This window comes from Leopardus geoffroyi, chromosome B4 (genome assembly GCF_018350155.1).
Source record: "Leopardus geoffroyi isolate Oge1 chromosome B4, O.geoffroyi_Oge1_pat1.0, whole genome shotgun sequence".
In the NCBI taxonomy this organism is placed as follows: Eukaryota; Metazoa; Chordata; class Mammalia; order Carnivora; family Felidae; genus Leopardus; species Leopardus geoffroyi.
The window spans coordinates 105,916,699-105,938,203 of record NC_059341.1 but is presented as its reverse complement, the minus strand read 5'-3'; the positions used below and the strand labels follow the sequence as shown (position 1 = coordinate 105,938,203).

The following is a 21,505-nucleotide window of genomic DNA, read 5'->3' as shown; positions in this document are numbered from 1 at the left end:
TTACTCAATGTATATGGCTCCCTGAATCCCTAGCCAAAACACCTAAGATCCTAGGGCAGTTTATAGGAACTGCCAGCCTTGGCTCAGGGCTATGTGAAATGCCATTAAAGCCTCTCTCCTTTGGACACCTGGTGGTTGTGGAATCTCCTTGAAGTTTTCTGAATCTACATCACAGTTTCCTCTGTGACTGAGGTCATGGTGGCCTCACAGTTCTGCTCATTTTTTAACAAAGTGCAAACAACTGATACAGAGACAAGACACCCTCAAAGTCAAACAAAGCCTTTCATGTACAGGTTCAATATTATCTTTGGAACCTATTTCACCAGCTTCATTCTGACTGCAGTGAAGAATGAAGCTCCCTTCTATGTCCTGAATCAAAGTCACAGAGTTCACTGTTTCTATTGTTATATATTTATCTCCTATTTAACTGTGTTCATAAATTCAGATCTAGTCAAAGTGAGCTTTAACCACCTTTATCAGTTATTTCCCCGGGGATCACGTTTATGCTATCTTTAAATGATAGTTTTGGAATAGATGAAGTCTTTTTTTTTTTTTTTTTTCATCTATCCCATTTCTTCTCTGTTGGCTTTAGAAATCCATCCATCTCATAAAAGTAGAGATTCTACTAATTTTTCCTTCTTATGTTAATAATATTACTATCTACTTAACTAAACAAGTTTAGAACCATCTTCTATTATTCTTTCCTTTAATCCCCCAGTTCTCTTAGTTATATCCTTAATTATATCCTTAAACATATCCTCTTAATTATACCTTCTCTTCATTTTCAGTCTTCATTAGCTTTTGACTAGGTAAATGTAATACCTACTAATTCTTTTTCTTTTTCCTTTAGTCTTGCCCATCCTTTACATTAAGAGTAACATTGGGGCGCCTGGGTGGTGCAGTCGGTTAAGCGTCCGACTTCAGCCAGGTCACGATCTCGCGGTCCGGGAGTTCGAGCCCCGCGTCAGGCTCTGGGCTGATGGCTCAGAGCCTGGAGCCTGTTTCCGATTCTGTGTCTCCCTCTCTCTCTGCCCCTCCCCCGTTCATGCTCTGTCTCTCTCTGTCCCAAAAAATAAATAAACGTTGAAAAAAAAATTAAAAAAAAAAAAAAGAGTAACATTATCTTTCTAAAATAGACACATCTAACCATGTTACTCCAACAGCTCTTGCTTCCCTCACCACTAGCATCTATGAGATAAAACCCAGTACTTTTCTTACTGTGAATTTCAGGAGGTTCTGATGCTCCTTCTTTATAACATTCTCTTCCTCTGGTTCCATGATACCATGCTCTCTTATTTGAGGCCTGATGCTCATCATATCCCCTGACAGTTTGTTATTTTCTGTCTACTAAATTAGACATAAGGATTAATGCATAAGGATTAATCCTACCTCACCCTTTATACTTTTTTGAGGAAAGATTTTGCAAACTCAAGTGCTTTCAGTTGGTAAATAAGTGTGTGAAGCAGCTAGATACAATAAAATAGGTAGTCATCAATTTTCATGGTAACCAAGTATCACATTTGCCCAGTCTTATTGCTATTTAAAGAACAATTGGAGCGTAACACAACTGTCAAAATTGCCAAAAATGGGCCCGTGGGCACTATCAGAGCCAGTGTGCAACCCCTGTTCTATCTGTGTGCTTTCTCTAGGCAGCCTTACCTATACCTCAATTTACACTGACAATTCCTGGATTAATTCCCTAGGTCAGCTATAACAAATTACCATACACTTGGTAGCTTAAAACAACAGAAAGGTATTCTCTCACTGTTCTGGAGGCTAGAAGTCTGAAATCAAGGTATGGGCTGGGCCATGCTCCCTCTGAGGCTGTGGGGAAGAACTTTCCTTGCCCTTTCTTAGGAAGGCTGTGGGGAAGAACTTTCCTTGCCCTTTCTTAGGATCTAGTGGTTGCTGACAATCCTTGGCATTTCAGGGCTTGTGGCTGTACCACTCCAGTTTCTGCCTCTGTCGTCCCTCTGGGTTTCTGTGTATCCTCTCCTCTTCTTATGAGGACACTAACTATTGGATTTAGGGTCCACCTTATTCCAGTATGACCTCATGTTAACTAGTTACATCTATAAATACCCTATACCTAAATGAGGTCACATTCTGAGGTTCTGAGTTGACACGACTTTTTGGGAGACACTATTCAACCTACTCCAATTCCTAAATTATATCTTCAACCTCTTCTCTAAGATCTAATTCTGATCACCAATAGCCTAACCACCAACTCCAAATGGATATTTCATTGGCACTTGATAATCAACATGTCCAAAATCTAAATAACTGAATGACACAAAACCAGATGTCCTAAAGTTTCCTATTTCAGTGACTGGCATCAACGTTTACTCATTTACATGAGTCAAAAAGCTCAGGAATCTTTTCACTTTCCCATATATAGCATGTTTTAGAAATTCCAGTTTATTTTTCTCCTAAATGTTCCTCAAATCCATTAATATTCTCTATTTCCACCATCCCAAACTACCTGCACTGCTATGAAAGCCTCTTGATTGGTTACCAACACCCACTCTTGCTCCTTATTTCAGTTTTAATACTGCAAAGTGATATTTTAAAATATAAACTTCATCAGTTCCCTCCCCCGCTTAATAGATCCTTTTTTTCCTTTCAAGATTAAAAACCAAGAAACAGACACTTAACAATAGAGAACAAACTGATGGTCACCAGAGGGGAGATGGGTGGGAGGATAGGTAAAATAGGTGACAGGGATTAAGGAGAGCACTTGTTTTGATGAGCATCAGGTGATGTATGGAAGTTTGAATCATTATATTGTACACCTGAAACTAATATTACATTGTACGTTAACTAACGGGGATTTTTAACTAGAAACTTAAAAAAACACAAAAAACAAAAAAACATTAAGACTCTGTTCCTTAACGTGATCTGCTTGTGCCTTCCTCTCCAGCTTCATTTCATACCTTGTTCTCTGTTTCAGCCTTTTGTTCCACTTTCAGTTCTCTAAACTGGTAAAATACCTATCTCAAAGCTTTGGAATTTTCTATGGTAAGCCATAGATTTCCACACTATACCCCATGATTCTCCTACACCTATATCTTGTAAATAGCCCCTTTGTAAGTAAACTCACTTCAAATTATTCCAATGATGCAAACCCTCCATCTACTTACTGTTAACTTCCTGACCGACACCCATTTCACTTAGAATAAGACTTGTAATATCCTATGCAGCTGTATGTGATCGATACTCTCCACCCAGAGCTATTGCCTCCCTGAGCTCTTCTCCTACTGGTCTTCCTCATGTCCACACTGGCTTCTTACTATTCGTCAAATATGTCAGTTTATTCCACTTGTGTGGAATGATTTTCCCCCATCTACTCACTTGGTGACTCACCTACCTTTTTCATGTCTTTGCTAAAATCTCACCTTTTAATGAAGTTTCTCCTGACCCTGTATTTAATTTACTTACTTAGATTGTTTATTATTTATTCTCCTCCTTCTATTCTCATCCAATGTATTCTTTTTTTTTTCATTTGAGAGAGAGAGAGAGAGAGCGAGCATGAGTGAGGGAGAGGGGCAGAGGGAGACAGAATCTTAAGCAGTCTCCATGCTGACACAGGGCTTGATCTCATGACCCTGGGATCACAACCTGAGCTGAAATCAAGAGCTGGATGCTCAAATGATTGAGCCACCCAGCCACCCCCGTATCCAATGTATTCTTGATCTGAACTTTTATAACTATTTCCTAAATAGTCTCCCTGTCCCTGATCTAGCTCCATGTCAATCTATCCTCTATACATCCCCAAATCACTACCTTTCAGAAATGTAGATGAGTATATGCAACTCCTTTGCATTAAACCACTACACAAGAGATATTTTTATGGAACAAAATGTATTTTGTTTCCCACTGAATAACATTCTGACATCTCAGAACAGCATTCCTGGCTCTCAATATCTGTTCCTAATTTGCTTTTGACCATATTTTCAGTTTCTAATACCATCACCCCCAACTCACTCTCAGATACACATCTACATGGACTTATTTCACTCAGAAAAAGCCACAGTTTCTGCCTCTATGTTTCTTCTCCAAAAGTTCTCAAAATGTCCTTTCCTATCTCAGTCATTTTTCTAAATGAAGACCAAACATTGCCTCTTTTAAAAAGCTTTCTCTTATCCCTTAGTTATGAAAAATTATTCTCTCTTCTAGTCTTAACAGTATTTGGTTTATACATCCATCATTTATCACTTCTTTCATCCATTTTTTAAAATAATTCACAGTCATAGTTGATTAAGGTCTATGGGCCAGGAATATATCACTCTCAGATATGCATGAAAGTTCTTTGTAATTGCTTCTTAATTCCTCACTAGATCACCAGCTTCCCTAAGGGGAAAGAGAGTGTCTCACTTATCTGACATCATCTAGTGTCTCCTACAGAACTTTGTTGAATTGAATAAAAACAATTAGATAGATGAACCAGTATTATATACATGCCCTCATTATATTTTGGAAAAAGATATATTCTTTTTAAGTTTCTTTAAACCTAAATGAAATTTGAGTGGAATGATTTTATCTGGGAAAAAGAAACAGGTGTTATGCTTTTAAATATGTAAATTTTTGTCACCTAATAATCTTAATTTACATTACACCTCCCTAAATAGAGGGTTTTAGAATCTTATTTAAAATCACAATAACCATTACTGAAATACATAAAAGGTTGGGGGGTAGGATAGAAAAAAACATACGGGCCTTTTCTGAGAGACTATGGTACTCAACAAGAATCACTCGCAGGGTGGCAGAATGATCGTCAACAACACTGAGAGCATCCTAATGTTTTAATACTGTGTGGAACTTACATTCAAAGACATGAAGAGGTGCCTGTGGCCTTCAAAGAGACCAAGAAGTCCTTCATGGTGCTGTCTTATCTGATGAAGGACTGTGAGATCAAGCAGCCTGTGTTTGGTGCAAACTACATCAAGAGGACAGTGAAGGCTGGAGCAGGAGGTGGCTGGGAAGGCTCTGCGACACACAAGTTGACCTTTATGGTAGGGAGTGCCATCATGTTTGGACAACAGATACTGCAAGTGGCATCTCAAGCCTCCCAAGGTGAAGCCCCCAAAATAGAGTCTATGGGTATTCCTTACATGCTCAGTGGGACCTAGGTCTTTCCCCTGTCAATGGAATGTATCCACTGCCCCCACTTGAGGTTCCAGGACCTCCCATGATGGATGGGGTCATGGGTTATGTGCCCCATCCTAGGCCCATGGAACCTCCAGTCAGCAGCCCTGAAGTCCCCTCCACTCCTGGAGCTGAAGGTAAAGCTGCAGAAGCGGCTGCCAGAGACTATTACAATCTGGGTAACCCACATAATGTCTACACTCCCACGAACCAGCTTCGGCCACCTTCCTACTACCCGTCTCCCCATGGAAGAAGAACCAGCATACCCTTCCTGCCCCTGCCTCCCACCCCTGCTCACTCTTCCCTACCCTTCCTTCCCCTTGGGACTGAGAGGTGATGGAAGGGCCTTGTTCTTCCTCCAGGTCTGATTATAAACCACTTCCTAGGGACTGGTGTTGAGGGAATGGGGGCCCCTTGACTCGGGAGCCACGCCTCCCAGCTTCTCAAGCTAGCCCAGAGCCCACGGCGCTGCTTGGATGCACTTCCCTCTCACCATCCCTGGTGCTCTCCTCAGGAGCATGGGTGATCATCTCGTTCCTGTCTTGCTCTGGTAGCTTCTACTCACAGAGGGACTTTCTGGCCACCTTGTCTACTCAGTACAGCTCTCTCGTTTGAGAATCTACATTATATTCAGCCTTGTGAGCTCCCTCAGATCAGCCTCGTATGTCTTTCTGAGGGCCTCTGCCAGGCCCCCTTCACGTTCCCTCCACTCTGGTCTGTGCCTAACCGTGAAAGGCCACCTTTTCAGTGGACTGTCAGCCCTCATTCCTATCCCAGCCTGCCTCCAGCCCATCACACTCACCTTCCCCTCCCTGACCTGTCCTTGGTCATCTGTTGCCACTTAATTGTGACTTTTGGAACTTTAACACGAGCTTCCAGGCAGTGGGTGCCATCAATGCCAGGCAGCAGCAACAGGGAGGGAGCCCACTGCTTCCCTCCTAGTGCTTTTGGCATTTGTTTCTCTTTGCCTTCTTGCTTTTCCCTCTAGAAGGAACTTCCCAGACTGGAACTGGAGAATGAATGTTCATCCCACTATGATATCTGAGGACTGCTGGATAGGCTGGAACAAAGGCTCCTGACCCCTGGGGCCTGGCCTGAGCCTGTGTGCTGACCATGGCCTCTTACCAGCCCCTCACCCTGACCTCTTCCCTTTAAGTTTCATGCCTAATTGGTGATATACCCCCTAGAGGCACTAAAATTTGCTCTCATTTGCTTCTGGACTGGCCGTGAAGTGAGGAGATGTTTAAAGAGAATTGCGTTTATTTGACAAAACAACCAGTTAATATACTAATGTGAAATAAGCCCTGTTTGCACCTTGATGTGTTTACTGAAAATGTGTAGTAAAATGAAGTGACTGGGTTGGGGGGGGGGGGAAGAATACATAACGTAAGTGATTTTTGAAAAATTGTGCTTTGATCACCATATACCTCACCCTCCTCTCTCCTGTGTAGTTTCTTTTACTGTTCATAACCTGACATTACATTTCTACTTATTTGTTTTCCAATTGCCTGATGCCTTATTAGAATATAAGCTTGATAAGGGCGGGGGCTTTGTTTTGTTCACTCTTGTATCCCTAGTACTTAGGATAGTGACTAGCATGTGATAGACACCCAATATGTATTTCTTATATGAATGAAAAAAAATTACAAAATCCTGGAGTAAACCAAACTAAAACTGGGCAAGATTAACATGACGACCTGAAACAACAACATATAAATGAAGATACAATTTACACCCCAGAGAGGAGAAATTGACATCCTAAAGACATCAATTCTCTCCATAATGATCTTTAAATTCAATGCACGACAATTAAAATCCCAACAGATTTTTTCATGGATCCTAACAATCTAATTTAAAACCCATTCAATACATGAATCATCTAAATCAGCTTTTACTTTGAATTTGGTCAGCAAAGTTTATTATGCCCATATATTATAAAGAAAATGAAATAATTTTAAAATCATTTTTTCTAAGCACAAAACATTTTGCAACTTTCCATATAAATTTGCATTATAAACTACACATACTTTAATCCTAAATGAAAGAGTTAAGTAAATTTTTCTACTTAAGCCTTATTAAATGTTTGATGTGATCAGCATTTTGATTCTCCTTGAGCAAGCTGTTTGGATAAATAAAATATTTCTTCTCCAAACATTGAAGTGGCTCCAAATTGCTAATATTTCATATGTACTTTTAATATTAACTATCTCCTTCCTATGTTTTTTTTTTTTGCATCCATACTACAAATATGACAAAGAGCTCTAGTAAAATATGAAACAAATATGCCTATTGTTTGACTTTCCTAGCTGGTATTGTTCACGGAGTGTGCACTGCCATGCCATCTGTAATTGACAACCCCAGACAATGGCTGGACTGCTGTCATCAATCCTTGCTTAACTAAAATCTCTTCTTTTGTGAAACTCATTCAGTAATCCTGTACTTGTTCTCTAAAATGAGTAAAATTGTATTTGTATGTCTTTTCGTTGAGAGAGCAATTAAGTAAAATTGTCACTTTTAAAAATACATAAAGTCAAACCCTTTTGAAAGAGAAAATGCATGAGGTTAGCTAAGAAAACTGAAAAAAAATGAGAACTTTGGGGGGACTTCCTCTACCAGATTTCAAAGGTTCCAATAAACTATATTAATTAAGGAAGTATAGTATTATCAGACGAATCAACCGATGAAGGGACTAGAAGAGAACTCATAAATACATTATACGATAAAGGTGTCATTTTATATCAGTGTAGCAAAGCATGGATTATTCAATAAATAGCATTTAGAAAACTATAAGATTACAGACATTTCTTGAATCATACATACAAAATAAACCCAGATAGATTATGGAACTAGGTAAAACAAAAACTATAACTATAAAAGAGGAGAAAATTATAAAACAAATGTTAACCAATACAGGAGAAGCTAAGTAGAATATGATATGTCCATTCCATGGAATACTTTGTAGTGTGTAAAACAAATGTATGAAAAGAGCTCCAAGATATGTTGCTAAGTAAAAGGGCAAAACTATACTGTTCTTCTTCTTCTTTTTTTTAATCACACCTTCTTGCTCGTCTTTCTTATCTTCCCAACCTCCTCTGGAATGTGCTTGGGTTCAGTCTCCGTACTTCTTCATCATTTCTATTCCCTAAGTGATCTCATTCAGACTATCTATATGTTAATAACTCGCAAATTTTTTACATTTGACCCATATTTGTCCTCAGGAACCCAGAATTATCTATCCAATTCATAATGCAACTTCTGCACTTGAATTTCTAAGAGGCATGTCAAACTCAACCTATCCCAAACAACTTCCCTCTCAATTTTACTCTTTCTGCAGTCATATCCAGTTCACTAAATGACAACTCCACCTTTCCACTGTTTCAGTTCAAATACTTTTGAGGTATGCCCTTTTTTCCATTCTTTTCCACACCTCCACTGTCAATAATTCTGCTGACAATACTTTAAGACTATATCCAAAATGTAATAATTTCTTCCTAATCATCCCTTCTGACCTAAACCACCATTATCTCTCACCTAGTTTATTGCTCACCTGAATTATAGCTTCCTAAATGATCTCTGTGCTTTGGCCTTTAACTATGTTTCAGTCGTATTGGTCTTTTTGGTGTTCCTTGAAGTAGCAAGCAAGCTCCTGCCTTGGGCTTTTTACCTGCTGTTCCCTCTGCCTGGAACACTCTTCCTCCAAGATAACTGCATGGTTTCCTCCATCATCTTTCAACTGTCTACATACATGTTATCTTAAAAAAGCCTTCCCTGGCTACTCTATATAAAATACCATCCCTCCTCATCCCGCTTTTACTCACTTTGCTTTAATTTTCTTAATAGCACTTATCACCATCTGATATACAATATATATATATTAAATGACATACAAGCAGGAGCTTTTTTTCCCTTTCAATCTCTGTAGCTACCAGAAAAGTACATGGCACACTGTAGACACACAATAAATATTTGTGGAGAGAATGGATAGATGAATGGATGAATGATTACATTCAAATGATTCCTTCCCTCAAAATAACCCAAGATATTTGTACATATGTATATGTATCTGTCCATATACAAATACAGAAGCATGAGAAGGGATTATCATTATGGGTAGTGACACTGAACAAAGACTTTCACTTTTTACTACATATTTGTATACTTTTAGAATTTGTTTTATAATGATAATATATTTATGTACTACTGATGCTAAAAGGTAAATACATAAAAAATGTTGCTTAATATTTTGAATGCATTCAGTTCAATTATTAAGCTTATTTTTTGTGTGACATGCATCTATATCATTTTTATAATGTTTATAATAAAGATAAAATATAGGTTGATAGGTATCTTAATGTTTTTCACAAAATATTGTTACTTTAACATAGGTCAACTACACATCATTTACCAGCCCTTTTATCTGTTTTTAAATTTAGTTTCTGTTCCATGTCATTCTCTTCAAAAACGGACTAAGAATTCTTAGGCTTCCTTAAAAGTATTCTTCAAGGGAATCTGAAGACTTGCCATGTAGAGACTGATACACTCTCAAGTAAAGATAATGTTTGGATTTTAGTTGTAAAAATTTAGGAACTTATTTCTTACAGAGTTTTATAGGTTGAAATTAGCATAGAGGCTATAGGACAATTCTATGAAAATTTCTTGATTTTCATTTCAAATTTTAAATGAGGTTAAGTGAATATGGTATTCAAAATATTACCTAAAGATAAAAGACATATTAAAATTATATTAAACTTCCCAGATTTCTTTTTTTTTTTTTGTAGATGTTCTTTCTCTATTTTTTTAAATCAAATTTGTTGTTAAATTGGTTTCCGTACAACACTCAGCGCTCATCCTAACAGGTGCCCTCCTCAATGACCATCACCCCCTTTCCCTTCCTCCCCACCCCCCATCAACCCTCAGTTTGTTCTCAGTATTTAAGAGTCTCTTATGGTTTGCCTCCTTCGCTCTCTGTAACTTTTTTTCTCCCCATCCCCTCCCCCCCGGTCTTCTGTTGAGTTGCTCAGAATCCACATATGAGTGAAAACATATGGTATCTGTCTTTCTCTGCCTGACTTATTTCACTTAGCATAACATTCTGCAGTTCCATCCACGTTGCTACAAAAGGCCATTATTTCATTCTTTCTCATTACCAAGTAGTATTCCATTGTATATATAAACCACATGTTCTTTATCCATTCATCAGTTGATGGACATTTAGGCTCTTTCCATAATTTGGCTATTGTTGAAAGTGCTGCTATAAACATTGGGGTACAAGTGCCGCTATGCATCAGCACTCCTGTATTCCCTGGGTAAATTCCTAGCAGTGCTATTGCTGGGTTATAGGGTAGATCTATTTTTAATTTTTTGAGGAACTTTCACACTGTTTTCCAGAGTGGCTGCACCAGTTTGCATTCCCGACCAACAGTGCAAGAGGGTTCCCGTTTCTCCACATCCTCTCCAGCATCTATAGTCTCCTGGTTTGTTCATTTTAGCCACTCTGACCGGCAAGAGGTGGTATCTCAGTGTGGTTTTGATTTGTATTTCCCTGATGAGGAGTGACGTTGAGCAGATCTTTTCATGTGCCTGTTGGCCATCTGAATGGCTTCTTTAGAAAAGTGTCTATTCATGTCTTCTGCCCAGTTCTTCACCAGATTATTTGTTTTTTGGGTGTGGAGATTGGTGAGTTCTTTATAGATTTTGGATACTAGCCCTTTATCCAATACGTCAGTTGCAAATATCTTTTCCCATTCCATCGGTTGCCTTTTAGTTTTGTTGATTGTTACCTTTCCAGTGCAGAAGCTTTTTATATTGATGAGGTCACATTGTTCATTTTTGCTTTTAATTCCCTTGCCTTTGGAGACGTGTCAAGTAAGAAATTGCTGTGGCTGAGGTCAGAGAGGTTTTTTTTCCTGCTTTCTCCTCTAGGCTTTTGATAGTTTCCTGTCTCACATTCAGGTCCTTCATCCATTTTGAGTTTACCTTTGTGAATGGTGTATTCTGCACGTTGCTGTCCAGTTCTCCCAGCACCATTTGTTAAAGAGACCATCTTTTTTCCATCAGATATTCTTTCCTGCTTTGTCAAAGATTAGTTGGCCATACATTTGTGGGTCCAATTCTGGAGTCTCTATTCTATGTCTCTATTCTATTGTCTCTATTCTATTGTCTGTTTTGGTGACAATACCATGCTGTCTTGATGATTACAGCTTTGTAGTAGAGGTTAAAGTCTGGGATTGTGATGCCTCCCGGTTTGGTTTTCTTCTTCAATAATACTTTGGCTACCATACAAATTTTATGATTGCTTGTTCTAGCTTCGAGAAGAATGCTGGTTCAATTTTGATTGGGATTGCATTGAATGTGTAGATAGCCTTGGGTAGCATTGACATTTTAACAATATTTATTCTTCCAATTCATGAGCACAGAATATTTTTCCATTTCTTTGTATCTTCTTCAATTTCCTTCATAAGCTTTCTATAGTTTTCAGCATAAAGATCTTTTACATCTTTGGTTAGGTTTATTCCTAGGTATTTTATAATTCTTGGTGCAACTGTGAATGGGATCAGTTTCTTGACTTGTCTTTCTGTTGCTTCATTATTAGTGCATAAGAATGCAACTGATTTCTGTACATTAATTTTGTATCCTGCGACTTTGCTGAATTCATGTATCAGTTCTAGCAGACTTTTGGTGGAGTCTATCGGGTTTTCCATGTATAGTATCATGTCATCTGCAAAAAGTGAAAGTTGACTTCATCTTTGCCAATTTTGATGCCTTTGATTTCCTTTTGTTGTCTGATTGCTGATGCTAGCACTTCCAACATTATGTTAAACAACAGCAGTGAGAGTGGACATCCCTGTCATGCTCCTGATCTCAGGGGGAAAGCTCTCAGTTTTGAGGGTGATATTAGCTGTGGGCTTTTCATAAGTGGCTTTTATGATCTTTAAGTATGTTCCTTCTATACCAACTTTCTTGAGGGTTTTTATTAAGAAAGGATGCTGAATTTTGTCGAATGCTTTTTCTGCATCAATTGACAGGATCATATGGTTCTTATCTTTTCTTTTATTAATGTGATGTATCACGTTGATTGATTTGCGAATATTGAACCAGCCCTGCAGCCCAGGAATGAATCCTACTTGATCATGGCGAATAATTCTTTTTATATGCTGTTGAATTCGATTTGCTAGTACTTGTTGAGAATTTTTGCATCCATATTCATCAGGGATATTGGCCTGTAGTTCTTTTTTTGCTGGGTCTCTGTCTGGTTTGCAAATCAAAGTAATGCTCGCTTCCCAGAATGAGTCTGGAAGTTTTCCTTCCCTTTCTATTTTTTGGAACAGCTTGAGAAGGATAGGTATTATCTCTGCTTTAAATGTCTGGTAGAACTCCCCTGGGAAGCCATCTGGTCCTGGATTCTTATTTGTTGGGAGATTTTTGATAACTGATTCAATTTCTTCACTGGTTATGGGTCTGTTCAAATCTTCTATTTCTTTCTGCTTGAGTTTTGGAAGTGTGTGGGTGCTTAGGAATTTGTCCATTTCTTCCAGGTTGTCCAGTTTGTTGGCATATGATTTTTCATAGTATTCCCTGATAGTTGCTTGTATTTCTGAGGGATTAGTTGTAATAATTCCATTTTCATTCATGATTTTATCTATTTGGGTGATCTCCCCTTTCTTTTTGAGAAGCCTGGCTAGTGGTTTATAAATTTTGTTTATTTTTTCAAAAAACACACTCTTGGTTTCATTGATCTGTTCTACTGTTTTTTTAGATTCTATATTGTTTATTTCTGCTGTTATCTTTATTATTTCTCTTCTTCTGCTGGGTTGGGGTGTCTTTGCTGTTCTGCTTCTAGTTCCTTTAAGTGTGCTGTTAGAATTTGTATTTGGGATTTTTCTTGTTTCTTGAGATAGGCCTGAATTGCAATGTATTTTCCTCTCAGGACTGCCTTTGCTGCATCCCAAAGCATTTGGATTGTTGTATTTTCATTTTCATTTGTTTCCATATATTTTTCCAAATATATTTCCATATATTTCTTCTCTAATTGCCTGGTTGACCCATTCTTTCTTTAGTAGGGTGTTCTTTAACCTCCATGCTTTTGGAGGTTTTCCAGACTTTCCTGTGGTTGATTTCAAGTTTCATAGCATTGTGGTCTGAAAGTGTGCATGGTATGATTGCAATTCTTTTATACTTATGAAGGGCTATTTTGTGACCCAGTATGTGATCTATCTTGAAGAATGTTCCATGTGCACTTGAGAAGAAAGTATATTCTGACGCTTTGGGATGCAGAGTTCTAAATATATCTGTCAAGTCCTTCTGATCCAACATATCACTCAGGACCCTTGTTTCTTTATTTATTCTCTGTCTAGATGATCTATTCATTACTGTAAGTGGAGTATTAAAGTCTCCTGCAATTATCACATTCTTATCAATAAGGTTGCTTATGTTTGTGAGTAATCGTTTTATATATTTGGGGGCTCCTGTATTTGGTGCATAGACATTTATAATTGTTAGCTCTTCCTGGTGGATAGACCCTGTGATTATTATATAATGCCCTTCTTCATCTATTGTTACAACCTTTAATTTCAAGCCTAGTTTGTCAGATATAAGTATGGCTACTCCAGCTTCTTTTGACTTCCAGTAGCATGATAGATAGTTCTCCATCCCCTCACTTTTAATCTGAAGGTGTCCTCAGGTCTAAAATGAGTCTCGTATAGACAGCAGATAGATGGGTTTGTTTTTTTTTTTAATCCACTCTGATACCCTATGTCTTTTTGTTGGAGCATTTAGTCCATTTACATTCAGTGTTATTATTGAAAGATATGAGTTTAGAGTCATTGTGATATCTGTAGGTTTCATGCTTGTAGTGGTATCTCTGGTACTTTGTGGTCCTTGCAACATTTCACTCACAGAATCTTCTTTAGGATCTCTTGTAGGGCTCGTTTAGTGGTGATGAATTCCTTCAGTTTTTGTTTGCTTGAGAAAATCTTTATCTCTCCTTCTATTCTGAATGACAGACTTGCTGGGTAAAGGATTCTTGGCTGCATATTTTTTCTGTTCCTCACATTGAAGATTTCCTGCCATTCCTTTCTGGCCTGCCAAGTTCAGTAGATAGGTCTGCTACTACCCTTATGTGTCTACCTTTGTATGTTAAGGCCTGCTTATCCCTAGCTGCTTTCAGAATTCTCTCTTTATCCTTACATTTTGCCAGTTTTGCTATGATATGTTGTGCAGAAGATTGATTCAAGTTATGTCTGAAGGGAGGTCTCTGTGCCTCTTGGATTTCAATGCCTGTTTCCTTCCCCAGATCAGGGAAGTTCAAGTACACCTTCAGTCCTTCTCTCTCTCTTCTTCTTCTGGAATTCCTATAATACAGATATTGTTCTGTCTGATTGCAACACTTATTTCTTTAATTCTTCCCTCACACTCCTGGATTTTTTAATCTTTTTCTCAGCTTCCTCTTTTTCCATAATTTTATCTTCTAATTCACATATTCTCTCTTCTGCCTCTTCAATCTGTGCTGTAGCCGCCTCCATTTTATTTTCCACCTCATTTATAGCATTTTTAATTCATCATGACTATTTTTTAGTCCCTTGATCTCTGTAGCAATAGATTCTCTGCTGTCCTCTATGCTTTTTTGAAGCCCAGCGATTAATTTTATAACTATTTTTCTAAATTCTTGTTCTGTTATATTGCTTAAATTGGTTTGGTCAAGTCGTTAGCTGTTGCTACTTCCTGGAATTTCTTTTGAGAAGAAATCTTCTGTTTCATCAATTTGGCTAGTTTTCTGTCCCTAATGGATTTTAAAAGCTTGTTGTATGCTCTGCACCTGTGAGCACTGCTTTATTAAAGGAGGGTCATACACTGTCCAGGGCCTGGCCCTTCAGGAAGTGTTTTTTCCGGGACTGTTACTTGCTCTCTGTTGTGACTTTGGTTATTTTATTACCCTACTCGTAGTAATATTTTGGACCCTCCACCAGATGTGCTTTGATTTGTTCCTTGGAGTAGCCCTGTAAAGGAAAACAGACAAAGAGGAGACAAAAACATGCAAACACACAAACAAACAAAAACAAAAACCTAAAGACTAAAAACAAAAAACCCAAAAACACTGACTACAAGTAAAGAAGAGGGTGGAGGTGGTGCTGATGGAAGAGCACATACAAAGAGAGAAATGACAGGAGTGGGGTGGGGCGGGGGAGAAGAAAAAATAAACATTGATTAGGCAGGTAGACTAAAAGGCTTAATCCAGAGAGAGAGAAAGGAAAATAAAGGAGGTGGGGGAAATGAAACAAAGATAAAGTTACCCAGACAGAGAAACTATATGGCTTGATTATTTCAGAGAGAGAGAGAGGAGTGTAAAGAAGGAGGTGTAGAAAATGTATCAAGATAATGGATTAAATATGTCTGTTTAGACAGACCAATGACCGGAGTAACCAGCCTATGGGAGGGAAGAGATAAGGAGGAGAAATGGGGGGGTGGGAAGGAGAATATATCTATGTATCCAGAATTGACCTCGTGTTAATCCAGGCAATGCTGCAGCACTTGTAGGTAGTAGCTGTCCACAGGGTCTGTGCTGCACAGTTACCCAGTGCAAGGGGGTGTGGTTTGGCATAATCTGAACCCACTTCCACTACGGGACCCAGGAGTGATCCCTGAGGCCCCGTCTTGGTGGTGGTAGTGGGGGTGGTGGTGGTGGAAGGGGGGGGGATGGTGATTCCCCAGTCTCTTCTCCACGGAGCCAGATCAGTGGACTCAGTTTGAGTTGTCCTCCCTGTGCCGTGGGCGCAAACAGGATGGTCCTTCTCGCTCTGCCAACTCCCCTGACCCTGCACTTGGCTAGGATTCAAAGTCCCACTCCCTGTGTGCTATGGCCCTGGGGAAGTGCCTCTCAGTGCTGGCATACGTGGTCCCGGCTGGCTTTGTCTGTGCCGCAGCACTTCAGGGAGGACCACCTTCTCCTACTGCGACTGAGCCGCTGCCCTTGCTGTGAGCCCCCAGGTGGCAGACGCAGGTGGCCTTTGTTTTTTCCCACAGCACTCCAGGGAAACGCGGCGTTTTCCCTCTGCAGTCTGCGCCTTCTGCCCAGCCACTATGTCCCTGAGCCCAGGGGTGGTGGAAGCAGGCTGGTTCTGTATTAGCATGCAGCCCTCCATGGAGGGAACCACTGAGACCACTGCGGACTGACACTCTGACCTACCACTGCACCCAGGCCTGGCTCCCCTCCTCCCCAGGTGCGCGAACAGGGAGCTGGCCCCAGTCCCAAGAAAGTTAGAGATCGGATTCCTCTCAGTCTCAGTCCGAGGTCTTTCTCCTGTCCAGATATGGTCCTGCACTTCCTTAGCCACTCTTTCTCTTCCCTTTGTCTTTCCGCAGGAGGGGGTCCCTCCCCTCCTTGCCCATGCAGCCCTTTTTTTAATCTCTCCCAGATCACTAAACTGCCCAGATTTCTGAAGCATTTATATATTACCAGTTGTTGAGTATATTAAAACTAAAAGAATAAATATAAATAAATGACTATGTAAATCAGACCTATACTCGTCAACAATAGCAAATATAGTAAGTTGAAGAATAAAGTCAAAACAGTACAACTAGAAAAGAAATAGCTAGATAATTTGAAAGTAGGTAAACTCTGGGGTGCCTGGATGGCTCAGCTCTTTAAGCGTCTGACTCTTCATTTTGGCTTAGGTCACGATCTCATGGTTTGTGGGATCAAGCCCTGCATCAGGCTCCCTGCTGGCAGCACCGGGCCTGCTTGGGATTCTCTCTCTCCCTCTCTTTCAGCTCCCTCCCCATTTGCACTCTCTCTCTCTAAAAATAAGTACGTAAAAAAAAAAAAAAGTAGGTAAATCTTAAAAATTGCTCTATTCTCTTGAAATGATTAGAATACGTATGAGTATAAAAATTTGGTAACTTAAAAAGATAGAATTTATGTGTGGCTATCAAAAATGATTCAAGTTGTAAAGGAGATACTAGAGAAAGATCCTAGAATCCAAGACATTTAAAGAAAATCATTAGCACAATCATATGTTCATGTTAATTCATATATTCCATAAATACGTATTGAGCCCCTACTGGTCTTCTTCTGCCTTCACTAGAACATACCTTCAGCTTAAGTCAGTAAGATATATATTCCACGTATGGGCTTTTTCTACACAGGCTATTCCAAAGCACAGTTAGTTAGTCAATGATAAAAGAGTCATTTATTATTTCTCATTTCTCTCTAGACCATGCCAAGTGTAGCCCTATTTATAACATCCTTCTTTCTGCATGCATCTCATCTCTACTTCTAGTTCCATTACATAAGCAACGTACTCATATTTCATTTATCCTTTCTTTAAGGGTGCAGCTAGGAATGTAATCTCAAGGGAATATGTAAATTATAGTGTACATACAACAGAAAATAAACAGCTAGTTTAAAATGTATCTATTACCTTGATAGTCATATCTGTGGTAAGATATTGTTTCTTAATGACTCCTGCTACATAACTGTCCTGGTATTTTTGTGTATGACAATAAGAATGACAGAGTCTAGGTGCTGAGAGAAAATGCTCCATTGGTCTGGCAAAACTGCAATAGTAGCTCCCCAATACTGCTTCTTACCGTGACTGACAAGTTTCCTCGGCTGTTCTTGTTGGACTCTTTCCCAGTCTTTTATCAATTTTGAAAAAGGAGTTTACACTGAGATACATATGGAACATCTGAAACATTAAGTCAATGAGACAGTCTTTACACTAACATTATGAATCATGTTGTGACTTCATTCCAATGAGAATTTCGCTCATTGTGCCAGACCAATGATGAAACAAATTTAGACAACTTGCTTATAATTTATTTACCAAGGGAAAAAGAAATGTGAGAATACTTATTTATAGCAAAATATTTTTCAAGATCATGTGCTGTATGGTATACAAATCCAAATTTGTATATAAAACTAGCAAAATGTAAACTAGTTTTTTTTAAAGCCTGTTTTATATTAGTTTGATAGTCAACTTTCTGATAACAATTTCTATTAGTTTTGATTTCATATTACTTAATATTTGAAACATAAACTATTTCTCTTTACTCTTTCAAGTAGAATATTAATTTTCTATTTTAGATTTAATCACATTCTTGACTTCTTTTATTTACCATGAGCACAAGGAGAACTTTTTTTTAATGCTGAATAAATATAATCTCCATGAGCTTCAGAAACAACTTTATGAGTCATGAGAAATAATGATGTGCAAACTAAAGAAAGAAAGGGGCAAAATGTATTAAAACTCCATATTTAACTACTTCTAGACAACAAGAAGATGCCCTACAGCAAAAGAAAAATCAGAGCCAATACTCTAGAAAACGTATAACTGACTGAAGATTAGATACAGCTGTCTATGTGAGGTAATTGTGTAAAGACTGCCAACTACATCTAGAAATCTCTATAGTTTTCCCATATTAATTGGCAAGAATTGTTCTGAGACATAAACCCATCTGAAATAGTGAGAAGTAATGTGATATTGTAACAAAAGCTTATAAACAGCTGAATCTACAAGGCTGACAATAGAGGCTCCTTATCTTTTGTCAGATTACAAGAGCAATACCTTATTCCAGCTGAGATAGCTTCTGATGGTTTCTTACTGAATGACTGAATAAGCTAATAAACTGTTAATATTGATAATTAAGTACATGAAAACATAAATATGCACTTACTGTAAATTATTATTAGGTAACTTTATTTCTTAGAAACCAAACTTGGGGAAAGACAGCACTTACGGCCATTATTACACTGATTTTCAAAAACTCCATATTATCATTCAAGTGAAGAATCGAAGCAGGAAAGCAGAGTAACTGTTCATGCAAATCCGGCATAATTTAGAAAAAAAGGATACTGAAACTAAAATTAAATGTCATGATAAATATAGGTGAGGTTCCATTGAAAACAAAAGGCATATTTTAGAAAGTTACATTCAAGTCACAGAATCATTATCAGAGCCAGGAGAGACCTCCAAAATCAGGCTCACTGATTTATCCAAGGCTATATTATTGCAGAGACAGAAATAAAACTCTAAGCAGTCAAAGCATGTCCTCTTCTAGGTGGTGTTCTTAGACTCCTCTGGGCATTTATTTTATTTTTTATTTTTTTTTAGAAATACAGGCATAAAGAGAGAGACAATGAGAGAGAAGAATTCTTTTAAATGTTTGTTTATTTTTTGAGAGAGGGAGAGCTAGTGCAGGGGAAGGGCAAAGAGAGAGAGAGAGAGAGAGAGAGAGAGAGAAAGAGAGAGAAAGGATCAAAAGCACAAACCATAAGACCATGACTTGAGCCAAAGTCAGACGCTTAACTGACTAAGCCACCCAGGCGCCCCTCCCCTGAACATTTAAATGTCACCATCTCTGTGCTTCCAACGTAACTTATAACTCTAACATAGTACCTATCACACTGTATTACAGCTGTCTTTTGTTATCTGTCTTCCCATTGAGTTATACATTTCTTTAAAGCCTTTTATCTAGAAATCCCTGGTATCTAGCAGAGTGGGCAGTTAGTGGATACACAGTTCCTGGAGTATCCTCTAGATCTTAGCATACTCTATGTTGAATAAATGTTTACTGATATTCTCAATGCCCAAAGTTGTTACTGAATCAGCTCTTCTGTTTTCATAATTTCAGAGTCTTTATTTTAATTGCACATTGGTTTTGAATTCAAAGGAGTTGCTAAAAAAAATTCTATGCCCCAATATCCAAATTCTGGATCAAATATTAATGATTTATAGAAAGACTAAAGAAAGTTCCTTGAAAAGAATATGAAATATAATCAATCATTTGTAACTTATTTTTTTTAAGCTTTCTTTTCTTCAAGGAATTGTCTGAAATGTAACTATAGTTTTTAAATAATAATGTTTTTATTTTTATAGGTTTTAGGCTAAAACTCTTAGAAAACAATTTAAGTGATGAATACGTGATGTAGTAGGCATCATGATATATAAATAAAGCAAAGTATTTTCTCTTCAATTTTGAGTTTATGAATAGAAAAAATCCCTGTGATAATCAGGTATGAAATTACAGTCCTTATGTGAAAAATTGGACTGAAAAAGAAACAAACTTGGGGAGATACAAATACTCTTTTATATCTGTCAAAATAAAGCAACTCATTCTTCTAACAAATACAAATTTAATATCTGCTATATATCAGACATTGTTTGGGACACTTAACAAATTAGGTGATTTGCAGTTCAAATGAGCAAATTAACTTACTTGTAACAAACATAAATTCATATTTATTTTACACTATGTGTTATAGCCAGTGGTGTCATGAAGCTGGCTCCTAATGGCTGTAGAGAAAGCTGACTGTGTCATTTCTTCCCAGTTAACATTCAGTGACATCAGGATGGTAGCTTCAAATTGGCCAAGTGTATTTCTACCATGGAAATCAGGAAACACTAATATTAGGGGCTTTTATTCAGGGGCAAAGCCAACCATTAAAAATTTACCACCATACTACTGGCTGTAACCCATTAAGAGGGTCATAAAATCAAGTTAGTCAATTATGACCAATATTTTATAAAATTTAATAGAAAGGAATAAAACAAAAACATTAGCATGCATTAACTGTTGTAAGATCCAGTATCTTTCAAACAACAAACATTAATTAACCAAAAAGAAAAAAAATAAGCACTTTTCTTGTGAAATTTCTGTACCAGTTTATCTATTAGTCTATTCATATAATACAGGGTAGTGATGTAAAATATATTTCTTAATGTGGAACTGAGTTTTAAAAAGGTGAAACCAGTATTACAATCAAGAGAACAAATATAATCTTCTTCCACAAACATGTTTTACAACCTTTGTGGTCATCATATGCTTTGTGGTTAAAGATTACATGCTTCAGAGAGAAATAAAAACTTCATAGTTAATGGGTAGGTATTTAGAAGGTTTTTTTCTTTCTTCTCAAGGAAAACCAAAGAGGGAATTATAATTTATGAACACAAGGAATCTGAGTTTTTGTAGGTTTAAAATTAAATAAGACCTCTGTCTCATCAGGATAGTGTGCTTTCATCATTTTGCTCTAGTGGCCTCTGGAATGTAAACCTTCTTTTTCTGTTTCTTATCTTTGCTAAGAAGGGCAAAGCCAGTCCAGTACCTTGAGAATTCCCAAACTACTTATGTCAACATAATTATTTCTTCTCAAGATGTCTCATCAAATACTTTCGTTTTTTCTTTAGTTTTAACCAGTATGGAATCAGATTTTTCTTAATTTTATTTCATGTTATTCTTTTATTGAGCACTTGCTACATATATTATGATGAATGTTAGGCATTAAAAGAAAAATTTCAGAGATAACCTTTTTGTTTTAAAGTTGCTCAAAGAAATAAATACTTACCTATCTTGAAAAGATTAAACC

General features: G+C 37.8%; 1 protein-coding gene and 1 pseudogene across 10 annotated transcripts in view; one reads left to right on the top strand and one right to left on the bottom strand.

Annotated features, from left to right (window-relative positions):
- Nucleotides 1-21,505, bottom strand: part of METTL25 (methyltransferase like 25) — a 156,969-nt gene that overhangs the window by 78,693 nt on the left and 56,771 nt on the right. The gene's annotated exons all lie outside the window — the stretch shown is intronic.
- Nucleotides 3,586-6,417, top strand: LOC123591938 (annotated as a pseudogene).